The 16,843-nt window shown below is 37.5% G+C and overlaps 1 pseudogene; it reads right to left on the bottom strand.

Annotated features, from left to right (window-relative positions):
• LOC147493899 (protein CYTOSOLIC ABA RECEPTOR KINASE 4-like) overlaps window positions 1–15,397 on the bottom strand; it is a 99,877-nt pseudogene extending 84,480 nt beyond the window's left edge.
• Between the last annotated feature and the right edge of the window lie 1,446 nt (window positions 15,398–16,843).

Raw genomic sequence — 16,843 nt, 5'->3', positions numbered from 1 at the left:
CGATCTCGCGAAGGATTATAAAGCTAACATGAAACGTGTTCATGATAAACAAAGAGTTTGTGGTCGGTCAAAAGGTCTTGCTTTACAACTCCCATCTACATATTTTCCTAAGAAAACAAAAAACCCGTTGTTCTGGCCCTTTTCTAGTTACTGAAGTCACCCCTTTCGGGGCAATCACCTTGGTAAATCCAAATGACAACAGTACCTTTCAAGTTAATGGTCAATGGTTAAAATTTTCATGAACTTCTGTCCCCTGATGTAGAGGAAGTCCTTTTACAGGACCCTGTCTATGAGGATTGACCTTTGTCATTGGTGTACTTCCTTTCACTTCCATATAGTGGTAAGTGCACCATTTAGGTAACCGGGCCCTCCCTATGGAGGTGTGTGGCTGTAAGTACCGGATCCTAAGTCCACGGTTAACATAATTCCGTTTTTCCACTTTTGCATGTTTTCTCGGTTTTGAGTCATGTTCCTCTAAGGTAGGGCTGGTCATCGAAGTCGAGCTATTAAGTGAGTAACTTTCGAGCTCGGCTCGTCGAAGGCTCGACTCAAACTCGTTAAGCACAAAAGTATGAGTCGAGCTTGAGCTTAATTTAAAGCTCATTCTAGATAATGAGTAGTTCGAGTTCGAGTTCGAGTAGCTCGCGAAGTTACTTTCGTGAGCTACTCGAGTCGAAGCTTCGAGCTTGAGTAGCTCATGAGCTACTCGCTTTTATAAGCCCATACGTAATATATAATTTATAATTTATACCTACATTTTATACTTTATACCCAACTATAATTTACAATTTATATTAGTTTTAATGTTTTATATACATTTTTTTCGAGTTTGAGCTCGAGTTCGAGTTCAAACGAGCATAACTGAACTCGAGTTTGAACCTGAGCTCGAGCTCGAAGTGTAAAACGAGTCGAGCCGAGTCGAGCTCGAGCTGTTAGTATAACTAGGTGAGTCGAGCTTGAGCTTCAATATTAAGCTCGAATGCGAGTTCGAGTCGAGCTTCTACATGTGCGAGTCGAGCTCGAGTATAGCAAAACTCGACTAGGGTAGCTCGATGACCAGCCCTACTCTAAGGGGTGAATTATGTATTTAATGTTTTTCGTTTTTCTTATAATAAACTAATAATAAAAATAAATAAATAAATAAAATAAATAATAATAAAAAATTCTTAATCATAGAAATAGCAATCCAACAAGTCTTGGGAATCTGAATTTAAACGACCCGTGTTAGAACAAATTTTGTGTTTAAAAATTTGTTTGGGGGTGGGCAATCGGTCTCTCCATCTGGATTGCTCGAACTTTCCATTTGTGTTGCTTAGGCCCATTACTTGTAGTTCAATTGGGTTGACGTAATCTAAACTTAGATTTCCTTCGTTCGCATAACTTACGTCATACACGCACTTCGAGGCATTTTTCCACCCTTTTATACGTCACCCTTGGTTGAAATTGAGTGTTTTATGGATCATTAGATTGGAAATTATCTCATTTCCATAATTTCGGACCAAATCGGAAACGGCTGCAAATTGAGTTTGAAATTGCGCGAAAAATCGGAAAATTTCAGAATTCAAACTGGGCTTGGGCCCAAACCGCACGCACGTCTATGCGTCTCCTTCCTTTCCAAAAAAAAAAAAAAACGCACGGTTTCCTTCTTTTTAGTCAATCCCGCCGGTTATCAAGGTAAAACAAACCTTAAACACCAAAATAAAAAAAAAAAAAAATAGAGAGAAGAAAACCTAACTACACCCACTCCAAGATAATCAAATCCAACTAAAATCTTCTTTAAACCATTACCACCACCAACATAACTCCGAAAAACCGCCACCAATTCAAGTAACCACCACCACCACCATTGTTTTAGTTGTTTTTCTTCAAACTCGCCTCCCCCACAGTCTACAAAACCATTAGTTGTCTCAAAAACTTTAATGGCACTACGACGAAGAATTTTGCCGGAGCATGCTTTTGCTTCCGACAGCTTCGCGCCATTTTACGACGCGGAGATGATTAGGAGGCATTGGAATGGACTGTGGTACTCGACTGAGGAGTTTTATCACTATGATTTGGTAGAACAATTTTAAAAGAAGCGAGAATTGGAGGGGGATAGGATTTTCATAAAGGTAGCGAGAACGAGGAGGGAAGTAACGAGGCGGTTGTTGGTCGAACTGTTAGGAATTACGGCAGAAAGCAACTCGGTAACAACAATTCAGGAATCCCAAGATATCGGAGTTCCCTTTGATGAAGGATACCGTCGTGGAGGGTGAATACAATCCGACATCTCATTAAGGCCCGCCAATCAACCACGAGAACCAATCAACCGGTCAGAAGCTCGGTGGATTGGTAGGAACGCCCTCGGGAAATACAAAGTCGATGATATCGGCCCGCAATGTCCGCGCGTTCTCTGGATTTTGCAAACAAATAAGTATAATTTCTGCATCCTCGATTTAATGTTTAATGTGATTCGAGGAGTGGGGAAAAAGCTTGGCTTCTTCCCCGTATTGATCACTAAGATCATGCTCTCCTTTAGAGCTATCGCAAGATCTGCTCCTATTAAGATGAAATTGCATTCTAATGCAAGTATCTATACGGATTGCATCCAAGAGACTTGGCCGTTGTCTGAAGAAAAAATGGTTGAGTCGGAGGATGAAAGGGAGGATATGACATGTCTGGATGACGATGCATTAGATAAATGCATGTAGTTCTAATTTAGAACGCATGCAAGTATTGCAAACTGCCTTGCGTTGCGTTTATGGTATTTGTGAAGATATCCGAGATAGACAGATTGTAGTTCGAAAGAAGCAAACAAACCTGCAGACGAGACTTGAAATGCTCGAAGGGGTTCAGGACGATATCTTGTCTAACATGGAGACTATCCACCAAAGATCAACAAGCCCAAGATGCAAGATTACTCGAACCGAGATGGAAGCCGCGGTAGCTTGTTCGAATAGAGATGCTACGACGCATGCCACCCGTGGAGGACTGTTTCAGCCGAGTCCGACAGGCATGAGTATCGTCGCCGAAGGACAGATGGTTCAAGCCATTCTCCATGCCAGGACCAATCTCCATCTCCGAGCCCATCTTCATCACATGGCTAGGTGTTCACCATCAGTTGTGTTCGCTGTTATTTCATGGTTTTGATTGTTTTATTAGTTGGATTTTAATTAAGTAGTTAAATTTAAATATTAATGTGTTTGTTTAATGTTGTTTGGATTTAAATTTTATTTTTAATATAATTGGTTAATTTCGAAAGTCTTGCTTGTTTTATCATTAATCCCACCTTCCCGATTTGTTTGGGGTGGTAATATTTATACCGAGCATAATTCGTTATATGATCATCCGCGGTAAAGTAGTCTTGAAGGAAAGGTTGATAATTTGGCCGATATCGGCATATCTATGATTTGTGTGGTGGTAGCATGAAATGTAGGAGAGTTTAGAAGTTACTATTCTAAATCCATTATGAAAGATACCAGGATTTTTAGAAAATCACGAAAATGGTTTTTTTCCGTTTTCGGATTTGGAATTTTTCTATTTCCGGAAATTGCCTTAAACCAATTTGGGAACTTGCCGATTCGTTTTGGAAGCTCAAAACCTATTTAAACTCCCTTTATTCTACACTAACAAACCACACTACACCCCACCATCATCCCGCACCTTTCACTCTAAGCTTTTCCTTCTTTTTCCTCCAAATTTCTGTTTCAAAGACTTACGAAGCCAGCTGTTCTGCATTTTCAAAAACTTTAGTCGAGGCGACCAGCGCCTCCTTGGCGTGATGAATCGCACCCTATCTGGCCAGCATTCGCTCTTCTGTCAACGCGGAAAATTCCAATTTTCAGAGGGTCATTCCAGGATTTTTTTTGGAACTGTTCAAAGAGTAGTTGAGATGACATCCCCTATAGTCATACCTGAATAGTCTTTCGAAGACGTGTTGGGCACCGAGACCTATGGACATTGGTTCCGACACAAGATCCTGCAGTTAGGATGGCGTCATCAACTGGTAAGTGATGACGATTCATATTCACCACAGCGATCATACTGCTTATTTCTACGACCACGTTAAATTCTATTGTAATCAGGATAGAGAACAAGAATTCTCCATCGTAGTCGATGACACAACACATCAATTCAATAAAAATGTGGTCGCTTTAGTTTCAGGATTACCAATACCTGATCCTGTTCACACATGGGCATATATGACCGATAATGCATATCTTTATGATTATACATATTTCCATGAGTATTATGGGGGAGGGGTATTTCGAGTAATGGACCAGGGGCGATATAACATTGCCCTTGGTAGCCTTTCCCTAAACGTAGGCACCACCATGTTATTCATCCTGATGAATATTTTGGGGAATGGCGGTTCATTTCGCAAAACAAGATCTGCTGGTGACATCTTCCTCGCTTTAGGAGGGGATGTCGCCCGATATGACATTCCCCGAAGTTTTAGTCGCTAGTCTTAAGAGAGCCCAAACCATGAGGCGAAGTATCTTCTTATGCCTGTGTTGGTAAGCCGCATCATCGCGTAGTTGTTTACCCAGTTTCGTGCACAATTCACAGATTGGAAAAGGGTTGAAGTCATGAGACCCACCAATTGGGTGGTTCGCTCATTGTGAATAATGACTTGGCCGGGATGGCAGGTGCAGCCTCATTTGGTCGCCCCGTACATCCCATCAGACATAATAACACTTAACATGTTAGCAATAGTAGATGATAAATGGTGGCAAGCTTGGCAAGTTATAATGGACTGGCAGGATGCGAAGGAACCTCATCTCTTTAATGAGGAGGAGCGTTTAAGCGGGATATAAGGTAAGTTTTTAGTTTTGTTATTGTTTTCTTATGTCCCAAGCATATTTAATTCTGTTAACCCCATAATGGGTGGAACTCTTATAGAGTTGCGTCAGTATTTTTATTTCCTATATTAGTATGATCTAACCTTGTTTTGGAGATGTCCCAGAATTTCACGCGTTTCCATGGTATTGTTCTACCCTCTTTATTTAAATGCTTTGAGGACAAAGCATGCTTCTTGTTTTGGGGCATAGAAACACGTGTAATTAAAGGCATCCGTTAGGATATAGATATGTATAATATGCATTTGTTTTCAAGTTAAAAATTTTAAAAATATAAATAAATAAGTTTATGCTATACACTTAGGAATATTGGTATTGTTTTCCTTCTCTATGTGCTTAACAATATAGAAGTCTCAATGTAGCTTTTGCATCGAATAATTGTTAGCAACTTAGGTTAATATGTAGGTAATAATCTTTGCATCTATCTATAAATATATTACATGAGTATCTATGATTGTTAGCGATAAGTTTCTGAAATCTAGGCTAGAGTACTTATTCTACAAATCCTGTGAGAATATAGCCTAAAGCCTTATATGAGCTAAAACATTTGAGAAATGACATAAGGGGAGAAGTAAAATCCGGATAGAGAAATCACACGTCCACTTGCTTGATCACTATGCCATATCCTAAAAGAATTTAGGCCCTCTTTGGATCGATATAGCCGAAATTCAAACCTATGAATTATTTTCCGCTAGTTAAGCCCTCTCGAGCCTTTCTTTAGCCTTCCATAACCCACAATTCCTTTACCCTGTTACAAAAACAAACAAAATAAAAAATTCAACTTACCCAATCTAGAATAAGTCTGAGAATAGAATGAGTGAAGAAAGAAGAAGAGAAAAACCTGTGTAAACAAAAATTAGTAGTTGTTTCAGAAAAAGAAAAGAAGTTTCCATCCAAGGAAAAGAAAAAAAAAATAATAAAAATAGAAATAAATAAAAACTCCAAAAAATAGAATAAAAGGGAGTCAAAAGCCAAAGAAAAGAAAAAGAAAAATATGGCTAAGGATGGAAACAAAGTATAGAAGCAAAAGAAAATAACAAGGTTTTCTCTAAGTTACATAATATAAATACTCTATTATCTCAGACTTGTCCTTTTGAATATCCATTTCCTTCCTTCTTAAACCATCTCCTAATCCCCGCAACACCTAATGAAGACCTCTAGCTCAATTAGGAATAGGTTAGGGTGATAGTAAGTGGCAGATGTGTTTGATCGACTCTGGCTTCCTTGTTGTCATTGAGATTGTAAAGGTAAAGTGTGCCCATCGCATTAATTGGAGAGTAGCTAACTTGAGCGGAAAAATTAGAGTGGTTTTCGCCTTGACAATTATGTGAGGACCTACTTAAGGACGCTTATTCGAAGTTTTCAAAACTTAACCTGCTAGGCATTTCATAGTATTACTCATAGTATATATATTTGTATCATAGATGATTGATTATTATGCATATATTAGTTTAGGTTTTTAACTTGGTTATTCTTATTCAGTTGCTAGTGAGATGTATAGATAGTTGGGACATGAATGAGGAAACAATAGTTTTATTTCTTAGTCGTTGTAGTATAGTTTAAGTTTGTGAGTACCTTCACTGGAAAACTCTCATGAGGCTATAACTCGTCCACTAGGGAATTCCTAGTAGTTTAAGGCCTTGTTGCATATGGTCAATGAATCGTCACTCAAATAAACGAGTAGATAGAACTCCATTTTTGGTCACTTATTCTAATTTCTCATCTTTGCTTGAGGACAAGCAAAATGCTATTTGGGGGTGGTTTGATAAGAGCCTAAAACTGTAGTTTTAACCCTGTAACAGTCATACTTTTAGACCAATTATGTGAGTAATAATTAAGAGTTAATACTGATTACGTGTTTTTATGCATTTCAGGCGTAAAAGTCCATTATGTGCAGAAATGTGCCACTTTAGCGAGATAAAGAAGCAAAGGTCGGTTGCTAAGGAGTTCTGTGATTAAAGGCCAAGATTCAAGAAGACAAAGCCTCTGTAAAGCCCGGTCAAAAGATGAAGAGTCAAGGTCCACGCGGGCAGAAATAGTGCACAAAGTCAACAGAACTTCCGAAGACCATATCTTTGGACTCAGACCTCGGAATTGGGCCTACCTTATGTCAAAACGACCGGCTCGGAAAGAGATTTCCAATGGTCTAAGCCTTGATCCAATCAGAGGAGCAGAAGGGGACGAAACATCTGTTGAAGCCAACTGCAGCTGAAGAGGCCTTTTTGAATTGAAAGTATTGGGTTTTGGGCCTGATTCTCTGGCCCAAAACATGGCTCCAAGCCCATGCACGATTTTTGGATCTGAAAGTATAAAAACCAAAGCTTAGCTCTTTGTTAATGGTAGCTAGTTAGACCTAAAACAATATAGATAATTCTAGATCTAGTTTTCAGTAGATTAATTAAGTTTTAGTTCCATTTTCAATTCTTGTTTTAGATTAAGTCTTTGAATCATTGTTCTTGATTGAGTAGATAAATAAAATAGTTATTTTATCAATTTTGATTTTTGTCATCTCGATTTATAGATCTAGTTTTAATTCTTGTTGATTATCATTTTGTAGTTTAAGTAGATTGAAACATTGTTAGTTAATTTAGTTAAGTTAGAATTTTAATATGATGAGTAGTTATAATTCAATGAGAAATGATGATTTGATGACTCAAGGCTAAAACCTCCATTAGAGGGGTTGATGAAGCTTTGATGAAAACTTAGTGGTATAGTGTAAAAACATTGTAGAATCTATTCCACTCTAGAAGGTCGTGAGTCGCCATGAGAATGGGTGGATGACCTCACATGCTAGTTAGTATTTGGTAGAAATGCCATGAACACTAGGGATTAGAACTCGAAATTCTTGCCGTAAGAACGTAAGAATCGAGATACAAGAATCTATGCTAGGTTATTAAGTTGGATTCGAGGTGGATTCAATTCCCCTATAATCCTTTATCTAGATTAAAAAACAATCATATTTCCATAGCATTCGTAGTTTAAATTCAACATAATCAATTTCATATTGTATCGTAGTATAACATCCTTCGTAAAACTCTCATTAGACTTAAGACCGACTAATTAGACTAGAAAACATTCCATGCTAGAGCACTAGGAGTGGAACGAATTTGTTACTCCACTTTATTTCGATAGAATTGAGAGTAGAAACTTTGATAAACATATAGGCTCATAAGATAGTTTTAGTTTACTTACGTTTTGAGTTCATCGTTCATTTCGTAGGTAAACTATTCAATTTTATGTTTTATCATAATCCTATAGTCAAGATAGACTAATACCAGATTATACTATAACCGTACCAATGGTTTGTCCAAATCCACCTAGGTTGTGAATGTTTACTTATACTGTATAAGGTACTGATGATATGATCTTCTGTGTGTCACCGCACACCATATCATCTACAACATAAAATATTAGACACATGCATATAACTAATAATATATATAATATGCATAACATTTGCCCATATGATTCTCATTCAAAATATAAAGAATTAGAGTTATTATAAAAGTAATTCTTTTAATATAACTCTATCAATCTCCCACTTATACTCAAACCATTGCTTTTTAGTATACTACTAACAAATCTCCCACTTATACTTAAAGCTATGCTGCCAAGCATCTGATTCCCATCTCCTCAACATGCCTGTCAAAATACTTAGCTGGTAAGCTCTTTGGAAAGGGGTCAGCTTGGTTATATTCTGATGCTATCTTGGTAACAGTAACATCTCCTCTTTTTACGATTGATCGTATCAGGTGGTACTTGTGCTCAATGTGTTTACTTGCTTTATGGGCTCGTGGTTCCTTCGAGTTAGATACCGCACCAGTGTTATCACAAAAAAGTGTGATACTCTTAGGTAAACCAGGTACCACTGTCAAGTCCAATAAGAAGTTCCAGAGCCAAACTGCTTCTTTGGCTGCCTCAGTGGCTACCACATATTCAGCTTCCATGGTGGAGTCAGACACGCATTTCTGGTTGACACTCCTCTATACTATGGCTCCACCTCCCAAGGTAAACACACAACCTGAGGTAGACTTACTCTTGTCCCTATCTGACTGAAAATCAGAATCTGTATACCTTAATGGAACCAAACTATCTGCTTGGTATGCTAACATATAATCCTTAATCCTTTTCAGGTACTTCAGAATATGTTTTACCACAGTCCAGTGCCCTTTGTCCTGGGTTTTTCTGATATCTGCTAACCATGCCAACAGCAAAGCAGATGTCTGGTCTTGTGCATAACATGGCGTACATTAAGCTTCCTACATCCGAAGCATAAGGAACCGCTTTCATGTCCTCTATCTTTTTGGTGTCTTGGGACACATATCCTTTGATAGAGGAACTCCATGCCTGAAAGGCAAGAAACCTTTCTTGGAGTTTTGCATGCTAAAACGAGTCAACAAAGTATCAATATAGGTAGCTTGAGATAAGCACAACATCATTTTCTTGCGATCTCTTATGATTTTGATCCCAATGACATGACCCGCTTCTCCCAAGTCCTTCATATCAAATTACTTTGATAACCATACCCTTATGTCTGACAACACTTTCACATTATTTCCAATGAGTAAGATGTCATCTATATTAAGCACAAGAAATACCACTACGTTTCCATCAAATTTCTTGTACACACAAGATTCGTCTAGGCTTTGATCGAATCCATAAGATTGGATTACCTCATCAAAATGAATGTTCCAAGATCTAGAAGCTTGTTTAAGTCCATAAATGGATCTTTTAAGCTTACAAACAAGATGCTATTTACCTTTTTCAATGAATCCTTTTGGTTGCTTCATATAGATGGTTTCCTCAAGACTTCCATGAAGGAAAGCTGTCTTGACATCCATTTGACAAATTTCATAATCGTAATGAGCTGCGATAGATAAAAGAATCCGGATAGACTTAAGCATGGCTACTGGTGAAAAGGTCTCCTCATAATCGATACCTTCTCTCTGAGTAAAGCCCTTTGCCACCAGCCTTGCTTTAATGGTTTCAACCTTACCGTCTGCCCCTCTTTTTCTTTTATAGACCCACATGCATCCAATGGTTTTAACACCATTAGGTGGCTCTACAAGCTCCCGCTCCCAGACCTGATTAGAATCCATAGATTCTATCTCAGAAATCATTGCCTTTTTCCAAGATTCTACATCTTTATCTTGGAGTGCCTCATTGTAGGTCCAGGGATCAGGATCTTAGTTATTAGTGGTTATGTCTGAAGACATTCCCAAACCAATCCACCTATCAGGTTGTCTAACAACCCTCCCACTACGATGAATCACCTCTAGTTCTTGTACGTCATTAGTGACACGTTGTGGATCCTGTTCTTGTACAATTGGTACTGAAGTAGTTGGTCTCTCTCCTCTTAATTCTTCTTGAATAATACTACTTGGGGTCTTGTGGTTCATCACATAGTCTTCTTCTAAGAATCGAGCATTGGTGCTAACAATGATCTTCTGATCCTTAGGACTATAAAACAAACCACCCTTCGTTCCTCTAGGATAGCCTACAAACAAGCGTACTTTTGTACGAGGTCCCAACTTATCAGCATCTCCCAACATATGTGCTGGGGTACCCCAAATCCGAATGTGTTTCATACTAGGCTCACGCCCAGTCCACAATTCTGTTGGGGGTCTTAGGTACTAATTTAGAAGGTACCAGGTTCAGAATGTAAGCTGCCGTTTCCCAGGCATATCCCCAAAACGAAATTGGTAAATCCGAATAACTCATCATCGATCTAACCATTTCCATAAGAGTCCTGTTTCTCCTCTCTACTGCACCATTCTGTTGGGGAGTCTTAGGTGCAGGCATTTGGGATGTAATCCCAACCACGATCTGATCATAGTGACTTGATACATTTTCCATGACGTTTCTCCGTCTCAGCCTTGTACATTTTGAATTTTTCAAAACACTCAAACTTACGACACATCAAATAAATGTACCCATATCTTGAATAATCGTCAATGAAAGTGACAAAGTATTCAAAACCACCTCTAGCCTGGATAGTCATGGGTCCACATAAATCAGAATGAACCAGTTCCAACACATCTTTGGCTCTATACCCCTTGGTCGTGAAAGGCCTTTTCGTCATCTTACCTTCCAAGCAGGATTCACAGATAGGAAAAGTTTCCACAGTCAATGAACCCAAAGGTCTATCGGCTACCAATCTCTGAATCCTCCTCAAGTTGATATGACCTAACCGTAGATGCCAGAGATGTGTTTGGTTCATTTGAGAAGGTTCCTTTCTCTTATTTGAATTAGAAGATGTGTTATTAATTTCCATTTGATGCATTGTGGGTGGAATAGGATTAATGATGTATAAATTGCCTTCTAATGTACCAGAACAGATAAAATGTTTACTTTTCTTAATGACTACCTTGTCATTAAAAGAAGCATAATATCCATCCTTAATTGCCATAGAAACTGAAATTAAAGTCTTTCTAAAATTACGCACATAAAGGCAATTCTTTAACACCATAGTCTTATTTCTACCAAAAGATAAACAAACATCTCCCACTGCAACAGGTACTACTTTCGTAGCATCCTCCAAAGATATGGTAATCTCTCAAGCACTTAGTTTTCTGGTTTCCTAGAACCTTTGAATCAAAATGCATACATGGTCAGTGGCTTCTGTATCTACACACCAGGTATTGGTAGATAACACCGCTAAACATGTTTCAACAACTAGTGCATGACACATACCTCCATTATTCTCTGGTTTGACAAGAGGACCATCTCCCTTCCAGTCTATGTTATAAGGGACAATAAGTTTGTTTTCCTTAAGAATAGTTGCTAGTGGGTTGAAAGTAACCATTTTGAAAGCCTGAGAATCACATACAATAACTATTATGTAGGGCAAAAACTTCTTGAGTTAATAACAAAAATTAATTAATTAATCAACCCGTCAGCACCCTCCACACCGAGAAGTAGTAAGCCATGATAGTGTGGACGTTTACCATTCTACATTCGTGGAAATACTTTAGGAGTTAACTTAAAAATCAATTAATTAACCCCGTCAGCACCCTACACATCGAGAAGTAGTAAGCCACGATAGTGTGGACGTTTACCATATCTACATTCGTGTAGAGAGATTTTTCCTATTAGTTCTACTTCTCGTCAACTTAATAGCACACCACTCGTTAGAGTGGACACATGCCATCTAGACAAGTAAAACTAAAATGCTGACCTTCTTTGGTCCTACAAATAATAGCAGTGACTCCGATGGGGAGGATACCATTACTTGCATCTAAGTGTATACCATTACTCAACTTCTTAGTCCATTATTTGTAATGAATCCCTTCAGATGGAGAAGTGAATCCATACATTAATAACTTCATATAGTTGTCCTTCAGAAGTTTGTTCTGGTGATCTGTAATTAGACTCATCCGATATGGAGGAAGGCACTAAAACCGACGCGCAAGTATAATTACATCACCAACAAACCAGTAATGGAGACCGTGGGATTTATACGAAACAAATTCCCGCTCCCACTTAGTTATTTAGAATTGAGGATCTTTTTGTTTACTGGTCAGGCCTATGTCCATGTTATCTATTATTCATGTGGGCTTAGTTTTTAGCAAACATCCACAAATAAAAACATGCATATAGAATAAGCAAATATGAACAATAAAATGGAAAATAAATTCCCAACTGATATGGCCCATATTCATTACTCCATCCTATTCGCCGAACTCTTTTTGTTGCCTTCGCAAAGTCCGGTGTTCAGGTCGCGGGGTTCGGGGCAGCGCCCCGATTTTTTATTTTTTATTAGAAATCGTGGCCTATTTCCTTCACTGGAAACATCACGAAATCACCGCATAGACCCCAAACGAAAAATAGATTTCATCTCACTGAGAAAAAAAAAATCTCTCCTACATCGTTGAAGAAGGCGACCAATTCCAAATATGCCTGCATAAGGCGCGTGGCACGCTCATGCCTTCAATGACTTCCAGGCGCTTCAACGGGACCCGCGCTCCACTTGTGCTCCTGCCTTTTGCGACTTCCAGGCGCTTGAGCGCGACCTGCGCTCCACCCGCGCTCCAGCATAAAAAACTCAGATCCAGATTTCGACCAATCCAAATATTGATCTTTTTGATCTTTTGATCTTTACAATAGATTACATCAAGGATAATAAACAAATAACACGATACATACCGTGATTTAAATTACATCCACCAATAATGAAAAGCTGTAAAACCAATCAATTTTTCATAAAAACAAAAATCGATCCATTTCTTTCCAGAAATCATTCTGACCATAACTGTTGGTCTAGATGCCTGCAAAACCATGTTAGAACAATTCTACATCTACCAACAAATCTACATGCTCCGATACCAATTGTAGAACCGTTATTTCAGAATGAATATTTCTACAAACCATGGAAACCACGCGCAGCTGAATTAATTTTTCGCACGATTTTGGATTGGAAAACATACCTATAAATCCGGTTAAGATAACTCTGAGAATCCAATAGCTATGAATCCGAATCAACCTTTTGATCTTCTGTTGTATTCCTATCTTTAGATTGGACGTTGTGTGGGCAACGATCTACCAACCTCTCCTTTCTCACTTGACCTTTATCACTCTAAAAAATGGAACCGATTTTGGATATATTTTTCTTGAGCAAAACCTTGATTTTTCTTGTTTAGAAAACGGCTAGAGAAAGAGGCTTCTATTTATAGGCTACAATAGGGACCATGAGGAGAAATTAGGGTTGGGGCACCTGACGGGCTTGGGCTTTCCATGTTCGCCCATAACACACGGCCCAAGTCCATCAACAAATAGCTTATTCCACTAAAGGCCCACTACTAAAAAAAAGACATGAAACAAGTTTAATGACATTTTTTTCATTTTAAAAACAGCTGTCATTATAGAGCCCGTCATAAAAGTTAACAAAAAGTGTCATAATTTGGATGACGGTTCTGAATAAGCTGACATAAACGCTCGAACTTAATATGACAAAAACTCATTTTTAAACGTCATAATTGGTTCATTTTGTGTGACATGTTTTACTTAACCGTCATAATTTTATTAGAAAAACCTCAAGAAATAAACCTTCTTTATGACTGTTTTTATTTAAACATCACCATGAGAAACAAAAGCGTCAATAAATTAACATTAAAAACTGTCAAAAATTGGCATGTAACGTTCTTTGGAAGCTGTCATAACTTCTTCATTTTTTTTTTCTGTAAATCTGAAAATTCCTATAAATCTGAAATTCCTGTAAACCCAATGCATTCATACACCTTGACAACTCAAGTTCATTACGGAAACAAGAATCATACTTTTATTACCAACATATATCATTCCAAGAACTTGTTCATATTACATGATTTATTCACGAAGAAAAAAATTAAATAACTCAAACACTTGGTTCAAAATCAAGTCATAATCTAACAATAATGCAATTTACATAACCCATCTAACAAATTGCTAATAAACCGATCCATCTCAAACAAACTTAATCGAGCTACCATGTTATCTCACTTATAACCTAAAAAACAATATGAAGAAGAATGTGTTAGTTTGTTTAATAAGTAAACTAAAAATATAATCATATAACTACTAAATGAAATAGATACGATCAACACTACTATGACAGAGAATCATGTTGGTTAAGCCCCAAACGTACACCACTGTAGGATATCTGATCTATATACACAAATAACCCTTTACCTAATATGCAAAGGAAAGAACGTAAGAAATTACCAAGCAAAAAAAAAAAAAAAAAAAGAAACCGAGTGATGTCAGAAGGTTACACTCAACATGAATTAGTGACTTAATAACATGTGAGAAGTGATGTGAAAGGTTGACTCTTTGATTCCAGCTGAGAACAGGGCCAGGTGTAGCCCCCTGTACTCCCTCCCTTCCTACATAAAGAAATTAGTGACTTAGCAATTTAAATTCTAAGAGATGAAAATGAGAACAAAAATAGTAAGATGTGACATATATGATCAGTAGAGCTAATAAGTCCAAATGATAAGGAACACATTAGATATACCATGTAGAATGTCATGTAAAGAACCCTTCGTTGCATACTGATATATCAAAATTTGATTGTTTGCCTCCAAACAAGAGCCCAACAATTCCACAAAATGCTCATGCTTTAGTCTAGAAACTGATGATAACTGCAGCCAACAAATTTTAAAGTCAAGACAATGAATCGGGGCTTAAACGCGTCATATACTGCCCTTCAAAGAGCTATACATATTTCATTTTATTACTCAAGTCACCGAAAGCAAAGAAAAATCAGAATCGGATCTTGTGTGTTATCGAGATCTAGCTTATTTACAGCTGCAGACTCACCAGTACTTAGGGTCGCAGAGAAAACTCGACCATAAGACCCTTCTCCAACTAAAGCCTTTGTCCCAAAGTTAGAAGTTAACCTCTTCAGTTCATCCAAAGATATTGCTGGCGTTTCAATGGGTAAGATCTTTGGAGGAGCTGAACTCCTTGAAGCTTGGGATCCCCTAGGCTCTCCTCGATCATTACCTAAAATACGCAACAAGAGGAGTGAATCAGTTTTACCAACGACGAAGTCTCAATAATCAAGTACCAGTTGAATGCATTTCCACATTAAGGATTGCAAATGATGACAATAAATAATTTAGCTAGAAGACACATGACATGGATCCATACTATTATCAGGGGAAATATGGAATTGCTTGCCCAGCCAGCTCCTTAAAATTCCGTCATGTAAGTTAATAAATAAAATAAAACGATAAATTCCATGCTTCCTTCTTACTGTTTAAGTAGCACAGATAAATTTGACCAAAGAAAAATGATTTGAAACAAAACCAGATCAAGAGCACTATATCTCAACTAAATGAACCTTCATTGCATCCACTCTTCTATTGTCAATTGACAAGAACGAAGATATATGCTCAATGAGAATCAATCAGATTGAAGGAATTAATCTTCAAGTAAAGCAGATCTAAAACAGTTACAATAAACTTAAACTGATTCATATATCTACATTCAAAGAAACGCAAAAGCACAAATTCTAACACAAAGAACAGATTTGAAACAAATGAGAAATAAAGACAGAAAAATACCAAAAACAGATTACCTTAAGTTTGATATCATCATAAAGATAATCAGCAGCAAGTTCATACATGTATGTAAACATAAGAATTCCAGAAGGTATGTATGTATTAATATATGTATGTTTAGTGTCTAACAAGTTCACTACTTGGTACAACTTTGAAGTGTTTAAGCTTGGTTATTGCATAGTGGCTACTGAAATTCTATAGCATTCAAGCAAAGCATGGCGGGAAGGGATCAAGTATCATGAAAATCCACAATGCAACATAAGAAACATACCATCACATACTTGCCATGTCTTGAGCTGGTCTTAGGCTGAACCATGGCTAAGGCTAAGCTACACAAGACGAAAATGAGGTACATATATCTTTACATCACATTCACTAGAGTCAGAGTAACCAAAAGGACAAATGAAATACTACAAACACTCATCAATAGTGAACTATTTGAGCAGTATACTAACCTACCCTATGCTAGGATTCAATTCTTGAACTTGGTAAAAGAAGAATGCAAATTCAAACAGAAGAGGTTGGTTTGTTTACGTGGTATACACCTAGATAGGCCAAAGGAAGATATTAAAATCAAATGCATACGAACCAAAAGAAGTAAATACACAAATATTTTATCAATTTAATTGAACTGATCAATAATCAATTTCCTTTCTTAATTGATTAATCAATCCACTAATTAGCTAGCTAGACTGCACTACAACTGAATGAAACAAAATGCAACCCCATCTGAGCGTCTTATTGGGCACAAAACATAAGCTTGTGTAGAAATCCCAACACACACCCATCCATATTGTAAAATTAATTATACATTTATACAACAGCTGTAAGAGTTCTAAATTTTAATTTTTAACTTGATATGTGAATTAGAAGTGCCTCAGATGAAACATATTAGAACATTTCAAAATTTTTTTGCATGACCCATTAGAAAAAAGACCATATCATGCTTATGGCTAAAGGAGA

Source organism: Coptis chinensis, chromosome 6 (assembly GCF_015680905.1).
Source record: "Coptis chinensis isolate HL-2020 chromosome 6, ASM1568090v1, whole genome shotgun sequence".
Lineage (NCBI taxonomy): Eukaryota > Viridiplantae > Streptophyta > Magnoliopsida > Ranunculales > Ranunculaceae > Coptis > Coptis chinensis.
This window is presented reverse-complemented; position numbering and strand designations above follow the sequence as displayed.